At 42.1% G+C, this 18,641-nt stretch overlaps 1 pseudogene; it reads left to right on the forward strand.

Annotated features, from left to right (window-relative positions):
- The window catches only part of LOC149162093 (F-box protein At2g32560 pseudogene), a 37,210-nt pseudogene extending 22,841 nt beyond the window's left edge, over positions 1-14,369 (forward strand).
- Positions 14,370-18,641: the final 4,272 nt, after the last annotated feature.

An 18,641-nucleotide genomic window follows, 5' to 3' on the forward strand; every position in this document is an offset into this window, starting at 1 on the left:
GGGTACTTTATTACCCATCTGGTCAGTTGATGACATCGAGAGGCGTGTGTATCGGTCCTGCTTCAAACAATATGGCCGAGTATACAGCTGTTATCAATTTATTATCCGAGGCAATCTCTTACGGGATCGACTCGTTGGTAGTGTATCTTGATTCTCAATTGATAGTGTCTCAGTTAAATAACATTTATCGGGTTAGAGATCCATCATTATATCGCCAATATTTAAGGGTGAGGTTGTTGCAAAGATCATTTATTTACATTAATTATTTGCACATTCCAAGATCTCAAAATTGGTTAGCTGATTCTATCGCTAATCAAGCATTAGACTGGCATATCAATCATTCATCATCATAAAATCATGCATCAAAAAGTCAAACTGTATATATATATATATCGCAAAGCGTCTCGAGTGTACATATGTGTGTCCAAAAATATACAAAATTGGGACTCAAATGCCCATAATCATGTCAGGCATATCTAATGCCTCGGCTCTGGATGAGCAGCTAAATAACTAACTATAGCATTGGCCACGCGCCGAAAAACGCGAACCCAGTCACGTGGCATCCCAACCACATGACGCTGCATATCTGGAGGAAGGTCCTCTATCTCGGCCATCGGCACTTGATAGCTCAATCTCGCCAAGTGTCGCTGGACGTTGGCGAGGGTCCTTTCCCCATCCGCAGCCGCCTCTTCGGCTCCTCGGCCACGCCGTCCATGCCGTGGGAATCCATCTGGTCGCACAGGCCCAATGTTTGAAACATGATCATCATATCAGTCATTTGAATCTCATCAAAAAAAATATATTTTTCAAAGTTCATCATTATGCTTGAAAAATCCTAAAAATCATAAAATCATAAAAATCAAAAAAAATCTTACCGATCTCGCCCCATGCTGCATCTGGTGGCAGCACTAGGTCAGGATCTCCTCGGAAATCCAGTCCAGCATAGGGGTAGTCGTCTATGGCGATGATCTGTTGCTCCCACCAAGCAAAAAAGTCGTCGTCGAATGCATTCCTGGGCACTTCCCCACCCCCCAGACGTTTCATCAAGTCAGCCCACCGGCCCATACGTGGATCACGTGGACTACTGATGGGAACTGCTACCCTGGGGCGGAGTGCAGGAACCTTCTCGAAGAAAAATGTGCATAAAATGGTTCCGTACCCAAAGTTCTTGGTCTGTCCCTTCCTGATAGAAGCAAGCTGCTCCTTCATGTTGGCAAGTAGAGGAGTACACCAGTCAAACACCGTGGTGAGACAGTCCACTGCTACGCTCATGTTTACTCGTGATGCCTGATGTAGCGAAGATGACCCGTTCACTCGAGCTATGGTGAACAGGATTATCCGCAGTGACAAACTCGCCACGTGTGGGATCGAGATCTGACTCCCGACCTTCCGATGACCTGGGCAGTAAAGTTGTACATAGTCGTCTACGCTGAGACTATTCCGGGTCCTGCCCCGGGAGTGGACTACCTCTCCCCTTCGGGAAAGGCCCGTGATGAAATATATATCTTCCACTTCTATCCTGAGTGGCATTTGATCAATCATAAAGGCTTCTTCCTCGACATCCCAGTAATCAATAAGTCTCTCGAGCAGACGCACATTTGCTTTCATATTCGGCAACTTAAAGAATTTTAACAATCCGCATCCCCGTAAGGCATCTAATGCCTCATCATTCTCCATAACTTCATTATCTACAGCTGAGTGCTCTCTTTCACGCCACGTGAGAGTCATCCTGGAAGAAAAAATCAATTTCATCCATTAGTTTTTTATATAAAAATTTTTCGCTTCGCACACGCGGTTTACCCTATACACAGTCGCGTGTAGGGCCGTCGTATACGCGATTTATATACATCCAACCCGCGTGTACGCCGCAGAGCAATTTTTTGCAAAAATCTAACGGTGAAACATTAATTAAACTTCCTAAAAACTATCACAATTGATTGCAAGACAAGTTTAGTGCTTACCTGGAAGTTTTCGGCAAGTTTGAACGGTTGAATAAGTCACGGGGAAAGTTTGCTCCTTTTGCTCCACAATTTTCTCTCCAAGTCAAACGGTGAAAATGGTAAGTCCAAAATTTCTTTTTATAAGTTTTGAAAATGCAAAATTTTTTCAAAATTTTATTTTGTTTGGTTTCATGTCACTTTTAACTTGGGAGCTTGGAATGTCGAGATTGAGTTGTTTTTCAGGACATTTTGGACATTTTTCGACGGTTCGAGACGGTTCCATGACTGCTGACCCGTCATGGCAGGTATCGTGTTCTCACTGGCATATAGGTTACGGACACCATTTTTCCGTTGCATTATGCATACTAGCCTCCATTTGACCGATACATCTGCCGTAGGGTCGACCCCATCATGTTATGGTTCGCAAGCCATTTTCACTCGCCGATTCTTTAAATCATGACATGATGGTAGAGCCATCCTTTTACATGGGCATCCTAGTTAGCACCTCACTGACATTTGTTGCCCATGCTGCTTCGTTTTGAGTAGGCTCGGGAGTCCTCTGTAGTCCCGCCATGACTTATGCGTTGAAGACTCATTCTTCTTTGCTTCTTCGCTTCGTTCTGGCCTTATACCCTAGAGGCTCCTATGTGTGTTGAGTTGTACTTCTGCATTGCATGTTGACCATTTGCACCTTTTGGCCTATAGCCGGCTTCACTTGGACTCGTGTTTAAGCCCACTTTTGACCATGACGTCTGCAAAAAGTCAACCTTGCATACCCTTGACCTCTGCAGCTTGACATACCCAGATCCGTGGAAGGGACATACCTCTGAGTGTCACTGACCAGTTTTTCACCTCCCTGCATTGAGCATAGGAACGTTCCTTTCCCAGGAACTAGAGCATCTGTTTCACCGACACTCGTTCTTTCCACTGTACCATAGCATTCTTTTATTCTTTTTCCGGCTTATCAGAAAAAGACAAAAAAAATTAAATATTCCAAAAAGAGCGGGAACAGGGACATTATTTCCATTTATTGTTGGCAGCTAGAGTCAGTCGTGTCACCCTTGAACAAAGCACTCAAAACAAAGTCTCCTCCGCATGGGTGGGATTTAGTTGGACTTAGGTAAGCCATAACCTTGTTATCGAGTCAGTTCTCCCCCGATTGGTTATCTCTTCCAATCATATGGAGGGTTCGTTCGTGCCTCCTGCATGACGAACTTATACAGATTCATTATATGCTGCCACATAGTCACATTGAGTCGTGCTTTTGTTCAAGGGAAGTTAGCCTGAGTCGGCCTTTCTGCGGTGTCTCTTGACTCATTTTTCAGTCGGCCATCCCTGGTTGTCAGTGTCATGTCTATCATCACATCAGTTATATTGGTCCTTCACTCGTGCCGGTTTGAGAAGGTCCCCATTGACTTCTTGCTGGCGGGTCTTGTCCTTATCGACGACGACACATTGCTCTGAGGGCAGACCTAGAGACCGCACCCTGGCCCTATTTTCATTATTGATAGGTCACCTTGTGCTCAGCATCGATCAGTATCATGGGTCTTTGACTGAGTGGTTTCCCTTGTGTTCGACATCAGCATACATTATCACACATTGGGATTCGTGCAGTACCTTGGTTTCCATTTGACCCTATTGGTGGATACCTCGCCTCTGTGTCAGCTTTCATTATTGGTTGGTTCAGAGGGTTTCTGCCGTGCGCTAGCCACATCTTGTGTACGCCCGAATAATCTTTCTTTATGCTTATGAGATTCTTGTGTTGAATTCTTATGAAAGTAGTTACTTAAAGATTATTTATAACTAACTTTATAGCATAAAGATGATTTATACATAAACTTCTATACATGTACTGTTGTGTTCTTTGATTTGTTTGTCTTACAGGTCAGAGAAAGAAGAAGGGAACTCCAAGAAGGGTTTGCACCCTAACGGTCTTCTCGGACGTAGGACCTTAGGTATGTACCCTAAACATTAGAATTTGCTTAAAAGTAAAAAAGATGGCTGTGTGTGTGTGTTTCTTTGTATAAGCAATTTTCAGTCTGGAAGAGTCTCAGCCCAAAGGACTCTAGGGGTACTTTCCCTTCAACCACTGGCCCTGTTTCCTCTGAGGTGCTGGGCTTATCATTGATCTGGCTAGTGGCAAATGTATTGACCCTTTTAGCATACTGGTCATGCGTGAACAATCTCCCTGCGCTGTTCAGTAAGCCAGGGAGTCCTCTGCTTTCTAACACTTGAAACTTTTCTAAAAAACTTGTTCACCTCAGTCTGCATATCCTGGGTTCTTCTCTCCAATGTCTGCACTAAGTTTCTCAGTGTGAGAACCCTTTTGACCATTTGGATAGTCTCAGTTCTGTTTGTAATTCCCATGGTAGCTAATTGAGAACTTGTTCTATGGTTAAGTACATTGATCATTCTAGTGGCCACTTCAGGCATATTGCTCAATTGGGCTCTTGATCTGTGAATCTCCCTCTGTGCCTTTGGGATGAGCTCTAGTTTCTCATGGATAGTTTCAATATATGGCCACTGCTCATTGATAGATTGACCAATGTTAGCCCATAGCACTATTTTCAGTTTGGCCACCACTTTATCTAACTTGAGCTCATTCTCTAGCTCTTTTATTTTGTTTTTGAGGGCTTTCACCTCCCTGTCCTTCTCTGCCACAGTTTGTTTGGATTTATCATATCTATCATTGATTTTAGCCAAAGATTCTTTGGCTGAATTGAGCTCCAACATTTGAGCTTCCGGGACTTAGATTTCGTTCTTCAGCTTTTGCATATCTAGGCTTTGGGCCTGCTCTGTAGTTGTTGGCGCTGCTGAAGTAGATGTTGCTGTATGTTCGGTCTGTTGAGGAGGAGGGGCAGTGATAGGAGCAGTTTCCTCAAGATTGATGATCTGAGGAGGAGGCTGAGAAGTCTGCCCTTCTTCTCTTTGTTTCAGAGATGCCGGTAATGCTGCCTTTGCAGCCTCTGATTCTCCCAACTTCTCTTGTGCTTGAACCAGCTGTTTATAAATGGAGATCAACAAATCTGTGGTGTCCTTCTCATGCCTTTGTTGGGCTACCTCATCTGTCTGAGGGTGAATGGTAGCTGGGATCTTGATTTTCTTTCTCATGGCAGCCATGTCAGCATCCCTCAACTTCAAGATTTCCTGTATCCCTGAAATATCTTTGGGATCATGCCCAATTTCAATGATTATGTCTTCCAGGGACCTTATTCTGTTGTCCTTTGCCTGGGATGATGCCTTCTCCAATTCCAGTTGAGAGGCTGTGGCATTGAGGCTGCTCTTTAGCTTATAATTTTCCAATGTTTCATCTGCTAAGGAGGCATACACCATCTCACCAGTTTGTTTGTGCAGTTCAATTTTGTCCATTGGGTGTATGTCTTTGGCCATGACCTCCAGGTTGGTCCTGAGGTAATCTGAGGCAGATTGGGGCTGCAGTGCTGTGGGCATAAAATGAATCAAATCATTTTGCCTTCACCTACATCAAAGGCAGACATAAGTCTCTGCTGATTAGTAGGAGCCATGTTTAGCAGATGATTGTACAGTTGTATTTTGATAGGCTCATTCCTCCTTTTGATGTCTATAATTTGCTGTTTGATGCTTACTTGTCCTTCTTTTTGCTGGCTGGAGGAGCTGACCTCCCCTCCCATAGTCCTGTCCTGTTCCTGCTGGAAGGAACTTGCTGAAGCTTCTCTGCTGGGTGGGCCCATGCCCAATGCCTGTCTTATTGCTATGTCCTCCTCTGAAAAATCATTTAATCTTTGTCTTTTTTCTCCCTGATTGATAGATGAAGTGAGGGGAGTTTCTCTATCCCTTTTTCTGCTTAAGTCCTCCTGTTGAGGAGTTTGGAGGACCGAGGCATCGGTGGTGACTTCTGGCCTAGGAGGCACTATGTTCTGAGCCTGTGTCTCAGTGGAAGTTGGAGTATCAATTACTCTCTCCTGCTGTAAGGGCTGCTGTCTGTCATGTTGCCCTTCTTCTTGCTGCAAATCTTGTTGCTGTTGTTGCTCTGCCTGCTGCTGCCTTTCTTTATGTGTCTGCTCTTGAGTCACTGGAGGTGACTGCTCCTTCTCTTGATGTGTCTGCTCTGTCTCCATTTCCTTTTCTTTGCCTCTGCTGGATATATTCTCAGTGGCCTTGGTAGTTTGCTGCTTGGCAGTTGAGGAGGATTCAGCTGCTCCCGTTTGTGTGCTTGGAAGTGTGAATACCTGTGAACAAAGTTCAAGGTCAGCCATCTTCTTTAGATTCCTTAGTGCCCTCTTGTTCAGCTCTTCTTGTGACAAGGGCTCTTCTAAGGTCCCTCTCCTCCATTTGTCTTGGTTTGCATATTTTTCAATGTGAGGGATGCTATGGTGATCATAGGCAGATAACTTATATTTGAGCCTCCTCATAGATATGAAATGATTAGGGTCATAGGGTACCCATATGAAACTGGTTTGCAGGCCAAGGGCCTCAAGCATTCTCTCTGCTTCCCTCCATCCTTGCTCCCTCTCGTTATAGATAAAATGGCCAAGTTGGCTTTTGACCTTCAACTGTGCTTTTTTACCTTTTCCTGAAAAGTGAAGCACATCAACTCTACCAGATTGCCTAAAGTATTCTAGGGCAAATAGCCTCATTGGCACATACTTAGGTAGTTTGAAAGGAGGTAGATCACACCCATATATCCTGATGACAGTGTGGTTTTGGTAGAAGTACCAATCCCCAATGCTGTAAGCTTTGGACAGCTGAAGAATCCTCTGCATGTCATCAGTGAGTCTTGGAGGAGGTGATCTCATCAGCATTTCCATAGCTGGATGGATGAACAGATCCATGAATTCACAGTAAGTGTATGGAGACTCAGGTCTAATGTGGAAGACAGAAGACCAATAGACCACTGATCTAGGATTGCCTTGGGCATCCATTCTTTTGATTGAGAAATGAAACTTCTCATGTTGATGGTACAAGATCAAATGGTAGATGTAGGAGGTGTATCTGAACATCCTATCTCTCCTCAAATTCATCAATTGCTCATGAATCTTGTCTGATATGTAGGTGGCATAGTCATAGCAGATTGGTGACTTGCCAGGAGCAAACATAAGCATCATTACCAGCACAGTTGCATCAATATGCTCAATTGAACTATATCCCAAGATGGGAGAAATCATATATGCAAGGTCTCTGCCCAGCTCATTGAGATATACATGAAGAATTGGAGGGTACATCACAATGTTAGTTTTGATGTATAATTGATTAAATTGGACAATTTGAGCATCTGTGAGTTTATCCCCTTGTTTTATCAGGTTTACCAGTGATAAAGGAACCAAATTCTTCTGAGGGTTGAAGCAAAGCATGTCTCTGATAGCTTGGGGGGTAACATAGAAAAGTACTGAACCAGATGGGTCAACAACAGCCCTCTGAGAAACATCATATTGTTCAGCACAGAGGTGGATTAGTTCAGGGAACTAGTTGACCTGAGGGAGCTTGAAAGTAGGGAGGAAAGAATCCCATAAGCCCAATATATCTGTCCCATTTTCATGCTTGGCTTTCAACTCTTTCAATAGATGAATGTGGAATTTGCTGCTCATAAGCTTCTCTTCTGTAATTTGGTAATCCATATCTGCCAAGGTTTGCCATTTCAAGTTCTTTTGAGGGGCATTCAGAGGTTGAACATTTAGTACTACAGGTGTCTCCATTGCACAGGAGGATTTTGAATCAAGTGCAAAGTGATTTTGATTGAGCAAGACAGTACAGAGGAATGCCTCTGTACCAAGGAGGTGAAATTATCCGGAACAGAGAGTGGTTCTAGGAAATAGCAATTGAAATACTATTTATAGTGCAACTAGGACCAATGTTTGGCCTCTCTTTGTCTCTCTCAGTAGTTAAATTTGGTTTTGAATGAGTCTGCCGCGATTGCGCAGTCAGAGCTTAGTTTTTTTAATGAAAATGCAGGTAAAACAAGGCTCGGCTGGTAGTTTTTGAGTCCACAACTGTCAAAGGGGCAGGTGCAGGGATTTTTGCCGGTGAATTCAAGCGTTTTCTCTGTTCTAAGCTCTTTTGAGGGACAAAACAGATAAAGCAGGTACGTGAAGGATTTATGGCGGAAAATACCTGGTGAGGAGTAGGCAATGGTCACGGATGACTGTGGAAATGGCGCTCCTCCGGTCTCCTGGTCGGGTTCTGCAGGTTGGTGGACTTTGGACGTGAAAGTCGCATGCAGGAGCAACAATGTATTTTGTGAGAAAAATGTGAAAAAATGCGAAATTTCACCATATTATTGGCTTTTTAGACTTTTGGTGCGTTTTTCTGCTGACGTCAGCATGACGTCGTAGGTGGGGTCAGGGACGGCTGACGTCATAGGTGAGGTGGCGGGCTCTGATTGGTCCACGGGGATGGTGAAGTGGCAGGACAGGTCGACCGATGGTCGGGCGCAAGGGTTGACGTGACGGCATGGTGGAAGTGACGTGGGATGACGCGGAGGTGACGTAGCATAGGCGGAAAAGCCGAAACCGGAAACAACCAGCGGTTTCATATCGCACCGCTTATGGTACGGGGGGGAATCTGTCAGACGTACCTCCGACGAGCTATGGCGAGGACGTGTGGCTGCCGAGTGACGTAACCATTTTACGGATATCGGACGATATCCGTCGGACGTGAGACCCGCTCCGATATTGATGCTGACCGTCGGATCTGGAGGGCTCGATCCAACGGCTACCGGGGGAGTGACGTGACCGGGATATACGGCAGGTAAACGGCGGACGTCGGAGCCGCTCCGATGTGATAAGAGCTGTTGGATGCTCTACATCAGATCGGACGGCTGTCGGGGCGATGACATGATAGGTGGATAAGGCAGCGGGCGGAGGAATAAATACATATTTTTTTTTTAATGCTTTTTCAATATATTTCGAAAATCGAATATATGCGCAAACTTTGGTTAGGCAACGTAAAGTGGGTTTTTTCGGGATTTTTGGTAGTTTCAAAGGGTTTTCATGGGTAAAAGGGGTTTTGTAAGGTTTTTCTTGGCAGATAACAGTTTAGTGAGTGGAATGACTTGAGGAAAGGGGGGTAGATGAGGCGTAGGTTCATCCAAGTGGCCAGATGTCACTTTGATCCCTGACATAGGACTTATTGGCTATAATGCCAAGGGGAGGGGTATTTATACAAAATTTGGGGTTTATACACCATGGTGTTTAATACTAGTAGGGGAAAGGTGATATAGGGATTTACATAGTAAAGTTAAAGCTAATATGGATGGGGGGTGAACAAAGGGAGAAAACACTGAGTCTGTTTGTGAAACACTTGGTTTAAAGAGTAGATCAAAATGAAAAGATTTTTACACAAGAAATGTGGCTTTTGAATGAACAAGAACCACCATGAAACCATGATCTTCTTCCATGAATCTCAGCTGATGAGGGGATGTTAGTAATGAAATGGAAGGGGGAAAGAGGGAGGTTAGTCATGCTCCTTGCTGTAACTTGATGAAGGTGAACACCTTGTCAATTGATAGACTTTGCCTTGGTAAACACAGTTAACACATCTGCAATGGTAAAGATAACCTTTCTGCAACCCCCAACTACTTACCCAACTATTTGCCTAACATTTTTATTCCTTCTTGGAGGGTGCACTTGGACTTGCAGACCCTTACTTGCCTTTTCTTTTCTTTGGCTTTTTCTTTGTTATTTCTATCTACCTCTACCCTTATTTCTTCCAAGGTCCCAGATTAAGCTGTTGGGAGCCTTTTCTTCTCTACATGAACTACTTGTCTGCCAAGATTAAATAGTTTGGACAGACTTTCTTCTCTATTCTACAACTGCAAATTTAAACCATGGAACGATCCAGATTAGACTGTTGGACCATCCATCAAAATCTTAAGTTCATACCAAGCTATATACATAGATTGGATTCTCTTGGAAATATGTGATCTTTGAGTTATCAAAGCAGAGCATATTTGGTCCTTTCATAGCCAATCATGAAATATGAAACCTATTGGTATAGGTAGCTAACACTTTCAAGGCCAGGTATCCACCACATGGTCATCGAAAAATTGTTGTTGAGGAAGGGGTACAGTGGGACAGGCTACGAGCACCTCCTGTGGACACACCTGCCCATGATCTTCACCAATTTGTTTGTTTGAATGATTCTATGTCCTGGAGATCATGTTGAGATACAGTAGAGAAGGAACAAGGAATTCCCATATGAATGGTGGTACGGGGTTGTGAGTCATTCAGATTATTGTGACAGAGATAGTCGCCACTGAAAATGTCATTTAGATGATACTGTGATTCTAAGTTCAATCAATATACACCTGGATCACGATGGCGGCGTGCAGCAATTAATAGAAAGGATCATCATGAAGAACACAGGAATAATATATGCTAATGAATTGAAAAACTCAAGACTTAAATCTTTGTCTGCAAATATTCATCAAATGGGTGTGACAAACAGCATAATCGGCAACTATGATGGCAAAGAGCTGCCAAAGGTGTTGGGTCTGAATTCACTTGATAGGGTGTTGTTAGATGCACCCTGCAGTGGCACTGATATATTTTGGATAATCAAAGATGAAGTAGCAGTGGAAAGGATGCCTGGTGCATTACTCTCAGCATTTGATAATCGGTTTTGGATTCCCGTATCAAACATTCTTCTGCGGCTTTGTAAAGGTTCTGGATTCAATCCATCATAAATGAAATAAAATAGGGCTATAGGGAAGATAATGGGCTTTACCTTGAGAGTGATGCAGATGAGCAGCTACTGATCTGTATACCATTTACTCAAGTTATCAAATTACATTCTTTGGTAATTGAAGGTCTTACCGAGGAAGTCGAAAGACAGTGAAACTATTTGCAAATAAAGAGCATATGGAGTTTAGCAATGTAAATGACTTTCCTCCAAGTGATACCGTGGTTTTATCACCAGATAATCTTGAGGGAAAACCAGTTGTCTTGAAGTGTGTAAAATTCCAGAATGTTCGCAGTTTGAGCATCTTTATAGAGGACAATCAGGGCGGTGCCGACGTCACACAAATTCAGAAGCTTGTCCTATATGGGAGCACTGTGGAAACAAAAAAATATGAAGGAGTTGAAGAAAATTAATGAGGATCAGTAGATGCCAAGAAAACCCACATGCATGTGGCATATATGTATGTTTGGTGTGGAACATCAAAACATGGAGAATCTTGGTCAAATATCTTTCAGGATTTACTGTGGAAAAAATCCTAATTGGATGAAAAGCTGTTTGCGTCTTTCCTTAATCGCTTGTTTAACACCCTGAGTTGCACTATTATTGAGTTTTTTGTTTCACTTAAGGAGATGGGAGAACATTACCAGTTCCCAGAGTTGCAATTAAGGAAATGCATCAGCTCCTCAACCTTTTGACACTGGCGACAGAGGTTTTTCTTTTTGAAACTTCAAGTTCAGGGGAATTTAAAGTGGTTATAGAATGGATTCAAGAAGGTGCTGCAACAAACAAATTACAACAATCTGCCTCGATTGAGGTGATACATAACATCGCAGCAAAGAATTTAAAAAGCTTGTCTCACAAAAATACAAATTCTTTAGTGAAATTAATGGCAGAGGGAAATGTTTCCTCCTCCATTGAAGATAGTAAAAAGAACAGCTACACTAAAGCGGTAGCAGAAGGTTACCCTTCTGAGCATAGTAAAAAGGGTGGAAGTCTGCATAGCAAAACATCACCAAATAATAATCTTGTTTAGGAGGCTAAGAAGAGTGGCAATTCAGAGAACTTTTTTTCTTTAAAACTGTCTTCATGAAATCATACATCAGTAGTGGGAACTACAAGGTGCTATAAATGTAAATAATTGGGTCATTCTGCTCAGTCTTGTACAAAACATAGTCCTGCAGAAGCTGAGAGTAACCGTTCCCGTGTTTCTACTCGTATATCTCCTACAAGAAGCTTAAAAGAGTTTTTGCCATTACACATAAAGGAGGTGGACAGCAAATCAAGGACGTGGCCATCTGTTGCATTTTGGGTAATTAAAAGATAAAGGATATACTTCGTTGGATCCGGACATGTTAAGGCAAACTAAAGACCGGTACACAGGGGCAGTTTCCTATGTTTCAGGGTATTGGAAAACATGTGACATTGAAGACAAACATGGAGCCTTGAAGGCCCATCACAGCCAAACTAGAAGGGGACCAGATGTCAAAGAACGAAGATGATTGTAGACCAAGACTGTCACGGTGTTAGAATCCTACTTGATTTAGATCTCTAAAAACTCCAGTCAACACTTTGTTGTATTTATTAAGTAGTTAGAGTTTAAGAGTGGTCAGTATTAGAAGTAGTTTTCGAATTCCCCTCATGCTGGAGGAGGAATCTCGATCAGTTAGAATAAGAGCTCTATATATAGCTGAAACAACAATGTAATCAGGGTTGGAAAATTTTATGATACAGCTTGTATTTGGCTTATGTAAAGACTCATTTTCAGTAATATAATTTTGACTTTACTTCTCAGGATTCATGAAGGATTTCTTATGTTCAGAATATGTGATCTTGTCCTTTCCATAATTTTTATAGTGGTATAGATGTATAATCACTCAGAATTCACTGAATGTGCTCTGATTTCCTGTATGCATTTATAAACTGTGGTCCCATATGAGTTATGTTCTGAATGTCTAAATGCTGAGTGCCCTGACTTTTATGTAAGGTTGAGTTCACTGTTATATTAAGGTGTTGTTGACTCCATAAGCCCAATGGATAGTTGTTTAATGTATTTCCAGCATTCATATTTTTTACAGTTGTTCTATAAGAGTTAGCCATCTTATCTTTAATCAAAATCATTAATCCTTTAAGAGAGAGCCCTCTCAGGTTGAGGAGGCTAAGCCTCAGCCTAAAGTAGGTCTGAAATAGTTACTTAGAGTCAACCTGAGCAGCAGCCTATCAGGATCTGATTTTGAGATAATAGCACCTAAGGTTAACGTTGCATCACATTCAACAGCACTTTTGGAGGGTACCCTTGCGAAGCTTGGGTTCACTGGCAAAGGCTGTTGTCTGGAGGTCAACGTAACTAACTCTAGTACCTTCGCTAGTAGACCTGGGGCGTAATTACCCCAATCTATTTTAGGAAGGCCCTTGTTATTAACTTTCTTGTATTTTGGTGTCTGGTCCTAATCACCCAGAGTGGAAATACTTGAGAGTTGTTTGATTGTTGATATCTTTAAGGACTTTTTAATGAGTGTTCTTTGCTCCTAGTTAGCCTAGCTTTATAATTTTTTGAGTCTTTAAGTAGATATTTTAAATAATTCAAAGTGGTTGATCGACCATCTCAACGGTCTAGGAGACTTTGTGGGCTATCACCTACGAGTATTGAGCCTTCTCCTAGAATGCGTAGGAGCGATTCTGCCAGTGGTTATCAACCAATGGCAAAATGCACATCAGAGATTGATCCTCCGCTTGGGGGCATTAGTTCACATGATAGACCTGGCACCAGTATAGAGCTAGAGAGGAACACACCAATTCTTTCTCAAGTACTCTTTCAGTTAGAAGATAATATCGAAGTTGAAGAGCTTTCAGAGTTAGTTTCGGCTCTGAATTCTCCTCTTCCTCCTGATCATCGAGACTTTTTACTATACGTGTTGGGTTGTGTTATATTCTTTCCATGACTAGCCCACGTAGTTAACCCGGAGGTTAGAGGGGGGAAGAGCCCCCCTTCGTTGCGCTGATTGTGTAGTGGGGGGGGGGTCACAGGGGGTTTGAGTTATACTTGTAACCCCACTTTATGGGGTCCGGGGTAGCACCCCAGAAAATTTTGGTTCTGGACCCTATGTTAGGTTGGGCGGACCCACCTATGGTTTTGTGCATGATTTTCAAACATGTTTTTTGGATGCGATGGTTTTCAGTCCATGGTATTGGATGCTTTGGCATGTATAACATTGAAAGGAATATAATGAAAAATAAAGCTAGTAGTCCCGATTTTGGGATACAGGGGAAAATCTCTGTGTACATGTGTTTTATGTGTTATGCTCTCGCATTGTTTATTTTTTGTGTTTCAGAATTTGTATGCAGGTAATTTTTGTATGGGGTTAAAACCTACATTTGGTATCAGAGCTATTTTGGCTTCAAGGGGATGCCTTTGTTGCTGAGGGGTTTCACTCAGGCTTGTGGTAGACCCTATTCAGTGGGAGATCTACGAGATCGATTCTGGTGATGGAAGAAGATGGCGAGCAGTGGAAAGATAGAGATAGAGAAATTTAATGGTCAGAGTTTTGAGTTGTGGAAACTCAAGATGGAGGATCTATTGGTGGATAAAGATCAGTGGATCGTGGTAGATTCGGGTACTAAACCAACGGGAGTGTCCGATGAAGAATGGAAGAAGTTGGATCAGAAGACAAAGAGCACAATACGATTGTGTGTCTCAGATTTAGTATTTTTGAATGTATTAGGGGAAGCTACGATGAAGGCTTTGTAGGACAAGTTAGGGACTTTGTACCAATCTAAGTCTTTGGTGAATAAACTATTCCTGCAGAAAAAACTGTATAACCTGAGGATGAAAGATGGAGACTCTGTGACAGAGCATCTGAATGCATTTAATACTGTGGTAAGTCAGTTAGCATTTATTGATATTAAAATTAATATGAAGATAAGTGCATCAGTTTGTTGTGTTCTCTACCAGATTCATGGGATAGTCTGGTTATTGCAATAGGTAGCAATGCAACTGCCTTGCAATTTGATGAAATAGTCTCATCCTTGCTGACGGAGGAGATGAGATGGAAAAATATGGAGAGCCAAAATGGTGATAACTTGTCTGTACGAGGATGGTCCTAGAACAAAAACAAAAATAAGTCATCAAGTGGGAGATCTAAATCTAGAGGGAGATCTAAATCTCCAGGAAAACCTGTAAAGGTGGTGTGCTAGAAATGCGGAAAGGAAGGGCACTAAAAAAGGGACTATAAATCTAAAGCTCCTAATAAAGAAAAGGGATCTGATGATGCTCCTTCTACAGAGGTGAAAACCACCTCAGATGAAGGTGGGGATGTGTACTTGGCTTCTTCAAGTACACATGTAGATCATGAGGCATGGTTGATTAACTCAGGTGCATTCTATCACTTCACTCCCCATAGAGAGTGGTTCTGCGAGTATGAGAAATACGATGGTGGTGATGTCTTCTTAGGGGATGATAGGAAGGCTAGAATTATTGGTCGCAGAAAAGTAAAGTTGAAGTTGCAAGGTGGATGGGTTAGAACACTTCTGGGTGCTCTGCATATTCCTGCATTGGCCAGAAATCTGATTTCCGTAAAAAAGTTGGATGATACAGGTGTAAAAATAGTATTCGAGAAGGATACCTGCAAAATGGTTCAGGGAGCACTAGTATTGATGTAGGGAGTTCGAATTGGAACTCTATACAAGCTGCAATGTAGCACCGTTATTGATGGGTGCAACAATTTTGTGGTTCCTAAAAGTGGAGCAGAAAATCTAGTGGTCTCTTTAGAGAAGACCATGTGGTGGCATCAAAGGCTTGGACATATTGGAGAGAAGGGCCTTCGAATACTTCATGGTAAAGGTATGGTAGAAGGTATGAGTAATAGCTCTATGGATTTTGATTTCTATGAAAATTGTGTATATGGGAATCAGAATCGGGTGAGTTTCCCCTCTGGTAGTAAGAGGGAAAAACATATATTAGAACTTGTGCACAGTGATGTGTTTGGACCTGTGAAGGTTCCATCACTGGGTAAGTTTGTGTACTATGTATCATTTATAGATGAATTCTCAAGGAATACATGGACATATTTCCTTAAGAAGAAATCTAAAGCCTTTGACAGGCTCAAAGAGTTTAAGGCTCTCGTGGAAAATCAGGCAGAGAAGAAGATAAAGGTGCTGAGGACAGATAATGGTGGAGAGTTTTGTCGCATGGAATTTGAATAATTCTATAAGAAGTGTGGTATAGCATGACAAAAGACTACTCCATATACACCTGAGAAAAATGGAGTTGCAGAAAGAATGAATAAGACGTTGATGGAAAGAGCAAGAAGCATGCTCAGTGGTGTCGCGTTAGGATAGGAATTCTGGGTAGAGACGGTGGATACTGCATGTTACCTAGTCAACAAGTCACCTTCATCAGCATTGCAGGATAAGAATCCACAAGAGGTATGGACTGGTAAAAAACCCTTTCTTTCACATCTGAGGGCATTTGGATGCGATGCATATGTACATGTTCCAAAGGAGAAACAAACCAAGTTGGATAGTAAATCTGAAAAGTGCATCTTTTTGGGTATAAGGATGGTTTAAAGGGTTATAAGCTTTGGAACCCAGTCACACAGAAGGATGTGTATAGCTGAAATGTGGTGTTCACAGAGGTAAAAGATGTTATTAAACATGAATTCCAACCAAAGGAACCTGAGAAGATAGAGTTTGAGCTTAAGGAGGAAGAATCAGACTCCACAGCAGAGGAGGAATAAGAAGATGAAGAGACACAAACTCCGGGTGTGAGAAGATCAGTTCAAGAAAGAAGGCAGCCAGAAAGGTATAGTCCATCTGCTTTCTATTCAAGTTTTTCTTTATCTATTACTGATGATGATCCTAGAACTGTGAAGGAAGCAGTAGATTCAGAGGATGGAAAACTCTAGAAAGAGGCCATGGCTGATGAAATGGCATCTTTGCACAAAAATGAGGCTTGGGATTTGGTGGAGTTGCTGGCTGGAAGGAAACCCATTGGCAGAAAATGGGTGTTCAAGAAGAAGACAAATGTAGAAGGAAAGGTGGAGAAATACAAAGCTCGGTTGGTAGCAAAAGGTTATTCCCAGGTGCTGGGAATTGCTTTTGGTGATATTTTTTCTCCTGTTGCCAAGGTAACTCCTATTAGACTACTTTTATCTGTTGTTGCTACCTTTGATTTTGAGGCAGAACAGATGGATGTGAAGACAACATTTCCTCGAAAGAGGAAATATACATGAAGCAACCTGAAGGCTTTGTGGTGAAGGGTAAGAAAGAACTGGTATGCAAGTCAAAGAAGTCTATGTATGAGTTAAAACAGTCACCAAGGATGTGATATCAGAAATTTGATACATTTATATGGGGACTTGGCTTCACCAAAAGCAAAGCAAATCACCGTGTGTATTTTAAATTAATTGGTGATTGTGTTATTTATCTGGTCTTATATGTGGATGATATGTTGCTGGCTGGAAATAACAAAGAAATTATCCAAGATTTGAAGACCCAATTTTCCTCCAAATTTGACATGAAAGATCTTGGTGCTGCAAACTATATTTTGGGCATGGAAATTAAAAGAGATCAGGCAAAGAGGAAGCTCTAGTTAAACCAAAGGAAGTATGTTGAGAAAATACTGCAGAGGTTTAATACAGAGGATAGTAAAACGATGAGGGTTCCTATTCCTGTAGGTGTGAGGTTATCTGCTGAATAGTGTCCCGAGACACAAGAAGAGGAAGAGGGCATGTCTCGTGTTCCATATGCAAGTGCAGTCGGTAGCTTGATGTATGCAATGGTCTATAGTAGACCAGAAATTGCACATGTAGTGGGAGTATTGAGCAGGTTTATGTCAAAACCAGGGAAGGAGCATTGAACAATAGTGAAGATGGTTTTCAAGTATTTACGTGGCACTAGTGATTATGGTTTGTGCTACAAATGAAGATTAGGATTGGATAGAATGTTGCATATTCATGGCTTTGTTGATGCAGACTGGGATAGAGATCTAGATCAGAGAAGATCTACAAGTGGGTATGTGTTTAACCTATCTGGAGGTGCAGTCAATTGGATGAGTAAGAAAGAATATGTAGTGGCACTATCAACTACAGAGGCAGAATACATGGTAGCCACTCATGCAAGCAACGAAGCAACTTCATTGCAAAGATTGTGTTTAAGTATGCGGTTAGTACAGGGAGATATAAGGATAGAATGTGACAGCCAAAGTGCAATTTTCTTGGTAAAAAACCCCGTATATCATTCAAAGACAAAGCACATTGATGTTCAGTATCACTTTGTGAGGGATATGACAGAAGACAAAAAGGTGTTGTTGGTAAAGGTGGACACTTTGAAGAATATTGCAGATGCATTGAAAAAATTTGTGAGCTATGAGAAGTTCTCTTGGTGTAGAGAGACAATGGGTGTTCCAGGGCTGGAAAAATGACTAAGTTCTCTTGTGGCCCCCTGTGGAAAGAAAACAACAAGTGGGAGAATGGTGGGTTGTGTTATATTATTTCCATGACTAGTCCACATAGTTAACCGGGGGATTAGAGGGGGGGCAGAGCCCCCCTTCATTGCGCCAATTGTGTAGCGGGGGGGGGGGGGATGATAGGGAGTTTGAGGTGTACTTGTAACTCCACTTTAGGGGGTCCAGGGCAGCGCCCCAGAAAATTTTGGTTTCAGACCCTATGTTAGGTTGGGCGGACCCACCTATGGTTTTGTGCCTGATTTTCGCACATGTTTTTTGGACGCGATGGTTTTCGGTCCATGGTATTGGATGCTTTGGCATGTATAGATATGTATTATAGCATTGAAATGAACATAATGAAAAATCAAGCTCTTAGTCCTGATTTTGGGATCTAGGGGAAATCTTTGTGTATATGTGTTTTATGTGTTATGCTCTCGCATTGTTTATTTTCTGTGTTTTAGAATTTCTATGCAAGTAATTTCTATACACGGTTAAAACCTACAATACGTTGAAACTCCAACTCATAGGCCTTCAAGCCTAGGTTTACATACATCTATACCTTCGATGACCATTGTTAGAAGCATGGCATCTATGACAAGTGCTGC

Source organism: Pinus tabuliformis, chromosome 5_2 (assembly GCF_031772625.1).
Source record: "Pinus tabuliformis cultivar Carrire ecotype Pingquan chromosome 5_2, CPIR1, whole genome shotgun sequence".
Classification (NCBI taxonomy): domain Eukaryota; kingdom Viridiplantae; phylum Streptophyta; class Pinopsida; order Pinales; family Pinaceae; genus Pinus; species Pinus tabuliformis.